Below are 10,227 nucleotides of genomic sequence, written 5' to 3' on the forward strand. Positions count from 1 at the left end.
TTGATAAAACAATGTGACATTTGTGTTCTACTAATCACCTGAAAAACCAAGATATCTGTTAGGGAGGAAAACAAATGCTTAATGCTACACCTTTAGATTGATATTTTGATGATGTTTTGCTTGGTTCAGTTCTAACATCCAGTAGCAATAACTCTTGTCTACATCTTTTGCTCTATTCATTATTTTACAGTGAGTAAAAGCACATTTTTATAAAGTGTATGTATCTAATCTTTGGTTCCGACTGTGAAAGCAATTGTCATCTCCACTTTACTGGAGAAATGAAAATGATCAGTTATATGTTCAGTAGCTTCTTCTTTGCTTTCACTGGAGTGCCTAGCTAAAGCCCAAACGGTGATTTTATATGTAAAGTCATAATAAGGGAACACCAGATAAAAGGGACAGCCTCCTTCATGCAGGTGCTTTCATGCTTTGGAAACAGAAATAGACTTCTTCCCGACAGACTATTCTCAGGATGCTGTCAGCTCTCACCCAACCTCTGACTCCCCAACCTTCAAACACAATCCTATCCCTCTGCCCCATCTTGCCCTCTCCACTTCACACCAGCTGTCTCAATAACTCCTCCGTTCTCATACATCCCTTCATCAGCCGCCCTTTCTTCTTCGCCCCTTCTCCCCTCTTTTACTTCCCTCAGGTTTTATTTGCTCTCTCCAACATATTCTTTAAACGCAGGTCGGTTGGAGCGGCTGTCTCATTGTGCGCCAAAAGTTTGATGTATTAAACTACCCCCCCACCCCCACACACACACACATACACACACACACACACACAGTAACCCTGTCTATTTCAGACTTGAAGAGCTGTCACAAGGGGGTCGATGTTTCTAAGAGGGTCTGCTGTTTTTCCTACGGCTCCATCTTCAGAATGTGTTTTACCCTTCACCAAGTCTGACCCACTTTTCACGTGGTCATGATTTCAATAAGAATGTGCTGATAAATGATATTTCTTATGTGACACAGGGGGTGAAAAAAAAATTCCAGCCCTCCAAGTCTTGGTTGTAACTAATTAAATTACAACTATCTATGTTTTCTCTGTTTTTATAGATAGAGTTAGAGCAGAGCCTGTAACATCGTAAGGTGTTGGTTGGTGCACGTCGTTGCAGACCTCATTTAAAAATAATATGCTGAAGAATTTGCTGCAGTGATTATATTATCCTCCTGATTCAAGGTCCGTATTCAGGTGCAGTCTTTCAACCGTCAGAAGACATAATGAGGTTCTGTTGCATGGTAGAGAGGCTTCAGGGAAAGATGAAAAGCATAACTCTTTGAGGACACAAACAGTTTGAAAAAGTAAACCCCTCATTATTAAAGACCAGCTCTGTCATTTCTGAAATAGCATTTATATGTCTTCCTGTGGACTCATGTTTATCTTTATAGATTACGTTGCCAAACGTATTCACTGACTCTTCAGGTCCAGGACACCTGGATGCCTGTGAATATATATATGTAGTTCAGCATGTAGGTGTAATATTTCTTCTTCTCTTTTCAGAGGTAGTGGGTGTGGCTTATATTCAGGTGCCCTCAGTAGTTCAGAAATTAGTCCAAACTTCATGCGGCCATCAGATGATCTCAGGAACAGTGTGTGGAAAGCTTCACAGAATGGTTTCTATGGTGAAATGGTAGCATCCTAACCTTACCTCCCAAAGTGCAATGTGGACATTGTATGTAGGTCTGTAAAGAACAGCTGAGGCGTGTTCTCTGGAGTCATGAGTCACACCACTCCGGCTGGCAAGCCAATGAATGAGTCTGGCTTTGCTGGTTGCCAAGGGAACGGCACTCACCAGACTGCATTGCGTCAAGTTCAGCAGAGGGGATTATGGTTTGGGGATACTCTCAGGAGTTTGACTCAATTTCTTGGTTCCAGTGAAAGAAACTCTCAGTGCCTCAGCGTACCAGGACATCTTGGGCAATTTCATTCTTCCAAGTTTTTAGGAAAAGTTTGGACATTTCCACATCCCTGCACAAACCAACCTCTGAAAAACTATCTTTTTTTTTTTGTTAAAACTGTCTGTTATGGTGATGAGATAAGCATCATTCCCAAAGCAGCTTTAGAAATTAGTTGAGGAGTTCCAGCATCTGAAGGAGTCAATAAATGGTTAGACATCTAGAGTGAAGGCCTATCTTACTGGGACCAGATGCTAAGCTAGCTGAAAGGACTGAAGGCCAGAAAACATGTTGGGATCCATAGCAGGAAGCTGCTGCTGAAATAAAACAATGCATCTTTAAGAGTGGCAAAACTGAATAATTTTCTTCTTCCTACTTCAATGTGACATATAGTCCTACTTTTAAAAACGTATTGTCTTGCACAAAAAAAAAACTGATTAAATAATATTTCCAAAAAATTGAAATAAACATCCAGAAGAAAAGGTTAGCGTGAACAGTATCTTTCCTTCGCTTGGAAATGTTTTTGGTGTCATCTCTCTAACTATCAGAAAACTGCAGCAGTAATGAATGTGAGTAAATGATGGCATCAGTTTTTCTCTGTGTTCTCTGATCAGATTGTGCACAGCCTCAGTCCGTCTGCATGAAGGTGCCTCCAGAAAAACGATAAAGGCCTAAAGCCTCTCTCCCAACACAGAAGCAGTAAACATGTCACGGCCCTCCAATGATGCATCCTGTCTTTTCGCCCTCAGGTGAATCAACATCACTTTTGGATCTGGCTCTGATCTGCACATCCCAGCTTGTCTGTTTGCGTTTCTGGCTCCGCTGCACGGTGGCATCGAACAGGAGCTGAAAACCTGGGAAAGCAGTTAATAGTTTCCTGCAAGTGCTAAAGCGTTAGAATAAAAAGTGACCACTCCCCATCGCGGTAGCTCTCATCCATTACCTGAGGACGTTGATGTAAGCTGACAGGATTAAACTTTGCTCGCGGATTTGCTTCTGATTATGCCGGGAGTGGACCCTCTGGTGCTAAGGGCAGTCGTCCACAGGGATCAGCACACTCAGGCTGCAAGCCTCTTATATATATGAAAGATTCAGCGATGCCTCCCACGGCCTCGACCTCCTTCAGAAAACCCTCTGGAGGTTTGCAGCCTGCATTTTCCCCCTTTTAAAATGTTGCAGTATCGTTAGCGGCTTTGGGCAGAGCCTGCAGGCAGCGTGACTGAGCTGAAAGACCCATGTTTGTTGCTCATGGGCGATCAGTGACCCTCTCTGCTCAAGAGCAAAACCAGCTTTTTACAAGTGGCAGAGCGAATGTCAGTGTATAAAAATGGTATCAAAAGTGTCTGATGAGCTGTGTACAGGAAGAAAAATAAATCAATGCAGAGAAGGAGACAGGTCTATAAAAAACATCTGCAAATAAAGGCTGCTTGTTTAGAAAGAATGCAGTAAAAGGACATGGAGGAAAGTAGAGGTCTACAGGCAATCAACAGGAGCACACCGAGAATCCAAACTGGTGTTTGAGTTTGGCTAGCTTTTAGCTTAACCGGTGACGTCTAGGTTGAAAAATCCATCACATACCATTTTATTGCCTCATGTTCAGAGTTTATCTTTAGGTGTATAACTTCCATTTTTACTTTTACACTTTAATATTTCAGAGCAACACATTTTAACGTAAGACAAATAATAACAATAACAGAAAACAAGAAAATTCAACAACAGTTTTTCATTGATATTGTCATTTATAAAAGTCAATACTCATAATAACACTGGCAGGATGGAAGCTTAGGATCTATTAAGAATCTGGTGTTGATATGTTGGTATGGGGGGCCCCGAATGGAAATCTGGTTAGGGCCCCAATAAAGCTTGGGCCGGCCCTGGTTCTAGTGTATCAGGAATCAACACCAAAAAACACAAAAACATTTCCAACACATTAATGATGAGCAACTGTCTGAACACTCGCGTGGTTGATTAGCTAATTCAAACACCTGTTATGCTTTTTGTCTGTCAGAGGGTAGGCTGCTTTATTTTAGCATTAACTGAACTGAAACACACCAAACAGCACAGCACATGTACATGTTGTCAAAGTAAAGCTAGCAGAACTGGCCTAATTTTCACTTTCTCTTTATTTTTTTTTAAATAAAACCTTTTCCTGACCTGTGAAATGTGATTCCCCTTGGACATGATTATTAGCTGTTTTTAGTTTATTATTAGCTTATCATTAGCTGCAACTTTAGTTTGTTATTACCTGTCTTTAGCTTGTTGTTGGCTGTCTTTTGTTTATTAGTTTGTTATTAGCTGTTTTTTTAGCTTATGAGCCATTTTCAGTTTATTAGCTTGTCATTAGCTGCAACTTTAGCTTGTTATTACCTGTCTTTAGCTTGTTGTTGGCTGTCTTTTGTTTATTAGTTTGTTATTAGCTGTTTTTTTAGCTTATGAGCCATTTTCAGTTTGTTATTAGCTTGTCATTAGCTGTAATTTTAGCTTGTTATTAGCTGTTTTTAGCTTGTTATTAGCTGTAACAGATTGTTATCTGTTTTTAACTGTTGCAGTGTTGATAGTTAATAGCAAGACATTGTGTCTGTTTAAAAGATTGTAGGCTGATGGTGTCATTTTCACGACCACCAATATTTTATGTAACTTGTGTGGCACACAATAAAACACCTGATGTCCAATCCCGTAGTATATCTATATCAATGCACAAACTGTTTCGTGTAATCACTGCAGATTTACATTGGATGGATGTCCCACCCTGAAGAAAGAACTGTTCTAAACATGTAAACATATGTAAACGTGTACTATGTCGTCTTGCATGTATATTTCTGTATTTTTTTCTTTGCCCTTTAATGCCACCATTGTGAATCTGTAACACAGGTAATATGTAAATGAGCATACCCTGTAGTGAGGGCAAATGTTGCTCATGGAACTCATTGTGCTTCTGAGTGAGACAGCCCCCCCGAAGCAAATCAGGTCTCCTACAGCGCACGTGACGTGCAGCGCAAACATTCAGAGGCAGAGCAGCTTCAGACATCATGTATGGCAGAGAAGAGCTCTCAGTAGTTCTGCTGCAGGATGCTGCAGGTGGGTTTGGGGAAAACGGAAACATGCCTGAGCATAATTGTTTGTGATCTAAAAGATCCTGCATCAAAGATGTTTTTTTTTTTTTTTTAATTCATCTCTCCTGAGATTATTTATGGTAAAGACAGAAAAGCTCAAATGAGATTCCATCAGAGAAAGGCCAACTTCCAAATTCCTGTTCCGAGCAAGAAGAGGATGGACTCAGTAGGATGAAACCTACCAGTCACAGACCAGAATGCCAGTGCAACATGATGACATAGTTCATATGCCTTTTAATGCATCACATTATTAGGATCATTTCTCTCTAAAAGTTTTCATCACATGGAGGAAATATGAATCAGTATTAACTTGGAAATGTTCCTCAGAATGTTGAAGTGAACTGTTAGCATGAACCAGTTCCTTCCTGTATGAGATAAACTTAGAACTTCTTATTAAGCGTGAACTCATACAACATTAACAACATTAGATGTGTTTTCATTATGTGTGCAAAAACTTTTGTCAATATTCCACTTATGTGAAAAGAACGCAATTTCACAATTTCGGCGTTTCCGTTAAAAAGGAAATGAAGTCAAAATTATGAATAGGCTGTTCACGCAATAAGTCAAGACATGCAGCACCGTCAACCTCTAACTACTTCCTGTTGTCGTCTTCTTCTTTGTGGTTTGTGCCAGTGGCAACATCTGGTTGTTGATCACATGATTTGTGCGGTGCAAAATAAGTGTTTCCATAGCAGTTTTGTGAAATAAACTACTTTTGATTGAGCCACAAACAAAAACAACTCAACCAACCTTTTATCATCAAAATGACCATGTTTCTATTAAGCAAACTTAAGTTTGAAATATCAAATTATATGGTCAATGGAAGTGCAGCTACACTCCACAGGATGAATAAAAAGAAAAAGAATTAAGGTGCTGCAATAGCTTCACTCCTAAATCTAGCTCTAAACCTGACGGAAATGTTCTGCTGGAACCTCCAGAGAGAACGTTAACAAATGGCCCCAAACCTCTCTGAGCCGAAGTGACCCGGTCCAGATGGCTGGGGCAGAATTCCTAGATGAGAATATTTATACTTCAGGGTATTCCTGCCTGAGGTGGCTCTACAAGCTGCTGATTCATGGGGCTTATTTTGTTTTCCACAGACACTTTCTGAATTTAGCTGCTGGTAAATAAATAATAACCCAGTGCAATATGTTATTGTTATTCACCTGGGGTTGCATCTATCCCTTCCCCCCCTCCCCTAATTTTTACTCTGATTTAATGTTTAGTGCAACATTGCAGCCTGGCAACAAACGTATGAAGTGCTTTCATCTCAGTGACAGGAACATGGCTCGTAATCCCGTACAGCCAACGTTAGAGACAAGGACTATTTTAATCTAAAGTCCATGAGATATTTATGTCGTGAAATGACAAACTGATATGACTAAAATGAAAAAATATAAAAATGGAAGAATCTGTTCAGTTAATTTGCTTATGGAATTTTTTTTGCATTCACTTTCAAATTGGCATTGTTATGTTAATTCTGTTTATGATGCTGCTTTTCATCAATATGATAAGAAATGTATAGAGAGAGCCAGATTCATACAGCGTAAATACAATATGTCCACTGCAATCTGTGAAGAGGAAAAGCGGAAGTTTCAGAAACCACACAGAGATCCTCCATGGAGAAGGAAAATTCACAAATATGGATGAAATATCTTATATACTTAGATCAGATTTACTGGTGATGATGGAATGAATGTAGATTTTTTTTATTTTTTAAAATACATGTATTGTTTGTGAATTTTTAAACAAAAACTATTTACCTCACAGATAAGACACAACCAGGTCAGACTCTGTGTGTTCTGATCAGAAGTTCTCCTCAGTACCAGTCAGAGTTACCGTAATTGAGAAGTATTTGCTGAGTCCTAGTCTTCATTAAAGTTATTAAAATCAATCCTGATTGTATACTTGAAGTCAAATAACACACAGATTATGGTCTACATTAGTGTGATTGTATCTCCCTTAACTCACTCACCATTAACATCACAGCAGTTCAGTGTCTGCTTTCTTGGCACCAGTATATATCTTATCCAGAGAGGTTTTCTTTCTAAATACCCAGTATGTCTGACTCAGCACTTACAGATTCCAATAAATGCATTTCTTTCTCCCTTCTGACAATCTTTTCAAATGATGCAGTTCTCTGATGTGCTAGGCTAGAGTTAGCATTAATTCTGAACTTTGTTCTGACAATACTAATGACGAGTGTGTCAGCTGATCTCTGTGCAGCTCCTTCCTGCTCCAACTGTTGTCTGGGCGAAGCATGCAACATGAAGGTGCAGCAGCAGCATTCTCTTTTTAAGACCATTGTAAAGAATACCTTAGAACATCCTTAGAAAGTTTTTTTAAACTACTTTAAATAATTAAGAATACTGAACTGTTAACTAGGATCAATTGGACTGCACTCAACAGGTTGTTGCTAGGTAACGGAAGGGAGTGAGTTAGTTGATGCCACCAACCTTCTTAGTTGAACCATGAGAGATTGAGCGGCTAAAGTGTTTCTCCCAGAATGCTGTTTGGTTCTGGATCAGAGTTAGGTGAAATTACTGAGTATCCTATTGGACTTAATATCTATTGACATTGATCATGTGTTTATCGCGATATATATTGTTATTGATTTATTTCCCAGATCTAGCTGTAATTCTGTTCCTTAGCAATGTGCGTAGAAGAAAATTCCATGTAAATATTTTCTGTATGAAGCAGCTTAGGTCTGTGAAAGAAGCAAACACTAACACACAAAACACTACTTTGAAATCCCAAACTGAGGCCGATTAATTCCATGCAGATGGCTGCGTCTCCCATGTGGTGGCTTCCTCTTTCATTGTGATGCCATGTCTGACTGTAGAAAAGATGTTTCACCTCACAGAAGATATTTTTCTTCCTGCAAGATGACTTACAGTCAACAAGATTCCACCTGTCAGCGTGACATTTCTGCCTGGAGAGGTAATGGCTCCACCTGCAAGAATGATGCCCCTGCCTCCTTCAGCTGGCTTCCTACAATCAACATTAATACCCCGCAGCCGAGGCTGCACTCACAGCACCACTCATCCTGCAGTACTTACTGTTTTCGCTAACATTTGTGCAGATAAAGCACAAAAAAAGAAAAGAAAATTGCCTTTGTGTGAACAAGACATATTTTAGCAATTGATGTTTGTGCCCACTGTGGCGCTCCCACCATGAAGGTGTTTTTCATGCAATGAATCAGGTGTGCTTTATCTCTGAAGGTAATGCTCCACTGAGCTTTCAAAAAAATCACACAGGATCAAAATCATTATATGATGTGATTATTTCCTTTTCACTGCCACCCAGCTTGACAATGTACCCAAAAGCATTTCCATCATCTGTTCACCATCTTTACTGCAATGCCTTTAGCTAGAATGTCCACATCTCCCCTGCCTCTGTGAAAAGGTGACAAAACCAGGAGTCATTTCATCACCGTAGGAATCAGGCACAACAGAATTTAGCTGTGCCAGAGTGATGTTCAAAACCATTACATTTTCTTCAAAATAGGCTTTTCGTGCAGTTTTGCACCATTATTGAAAAGATGCGTAACATGTTGAAATCACATTACAGGTGATGCAGTGATGCTGCTGGCGTATCTTTCTTTTTTTCAGTGTTTTGTGTTATTACTGTCATGTATTATCTATGAGAAATATATTATTTATTACATCAGTTCCACCAGATACCATGAAGTAAAAAAATAAATAAAAAAAAATCAATGTACTGGAGAAACTGAAAATGTTCCAGTGAGAGCATTTTTTATGCTCTCACAGCATTATGTAGGAATTGACACCAACTGCTTGAATTTACTTTCCATAGGATTTGATGAGAAAGATTTTCTTAACTGCAACAGGGGGTGGATGTGTATATATTTTTTTTAGTTCAGTTCAATTCAAAAATACTTTTCCTTTTTATTGACTGCTTCTAAAGTTTAAGTTAAAATTAGTTATTTTTAAATAGTTATGTAAAAGTCTGACCAAACTTTATCTCATTTTGAAGATCTGGCAGTGTCACCATTTCCAACAAAACACTTTCAGGCTTCCTTATATCTGCCAGGCATCAAATTAACACCAACACCCAACATTCAAGCAGCCCATAGAACAATATTTTTCAACCTTTTTTGAGCCAAGGTACATTGTTTTAATTGAAAAAATCACAAGGAACACCACCAACCAAAAATGTAAACAAAGATACTCTGTAGCCTCCTATATTACACATATAGTCATTCTTATCAAAGTGTCTTGAATAGAAATCAAATAAACACAAAAAAAATATTTTTATCATATTTTACATTTCTTATTTCAAATTGCATGTAACATGTCCACTTCAAAAATACACCTGAACAGTGCGACAACAATGTGGTCTTAAATTTAAAGAAGTTGTAGAAAACTTTAAAGTGTTTTACAAACTAATCCACAAGCATTCTTTTAGCCGGAATACAGAAAATAATTCTTATTCTGAAAGAAGCAATAACATTTGGGAAAGATTTCACTTCATAGTCACTGTTACAATATGAAGAGTTGCATGTACAAAATGTTAATATCTGTATATTTTACCCACCTAGTGTGAAACCTGTGCATGTTTGGATGAAAACAGCTGATTTCCAGGTAGAAATTGAAGACAGCTCTTCCTCAACAGTTCTCAGTCTCTGTTTTTAGTTTTTATAGTAACCAGGCTTGAGAAGCTCACTTCACACAGATATGTTGTGGGAAATGGACCCATGTTCTGTCCAACTACTGCTGAGCTTCACTGTCTTTTCCATCACTTTCGTCACAGTCTTGCTAGATACAATGCTCTCACGCTACCTGTAACATTCATGCATCACTAATTGTCTTGTTTTAATGTAAAATGCTCTTTACCTACTGCCATCTAGTGGTAAGAAAATTACATGATTACGCCGCTAGTCTCTACTACAGCAGAGACTCTCGAAGATGACATTATTTGAAGATGATTAATTCATTTTCAAAAAATCTTTTAAGGTCAATTACTATATTTTCTGGACTATAGAGTGCACCATACAATAAGCCGCTGCTTTGATTTACAATTTTGACTTGAATGATTCACTTCCTGCTAGAGAGACCCCTGGTGGTTGAAGAAAAATACACAGAAAAGCCGCACGGGGCTACAAGCCACATGGTTCAAAGCTCAGGAAAAAAGTAGCGGCTTATAGTCCAGAAAATACTGTACCTTAGGTGAAATTGGATTATTTCCACAAC

This window comes from Poecilia formosa, unplaced genomic scaffold (assembly GCF_000485575.1).
Source record: "Poecilia formosa unplaced genomic scaffold, Poecilia_formosa-5.1.2 Scaffold118, whole genome shotgun sequence".
NCBI lineage: Eukaryota > Metazoa > Chordata > Actinopteri > Cyprinodontiformes > Poeciliidae > Poecilia > Poecilia formosa.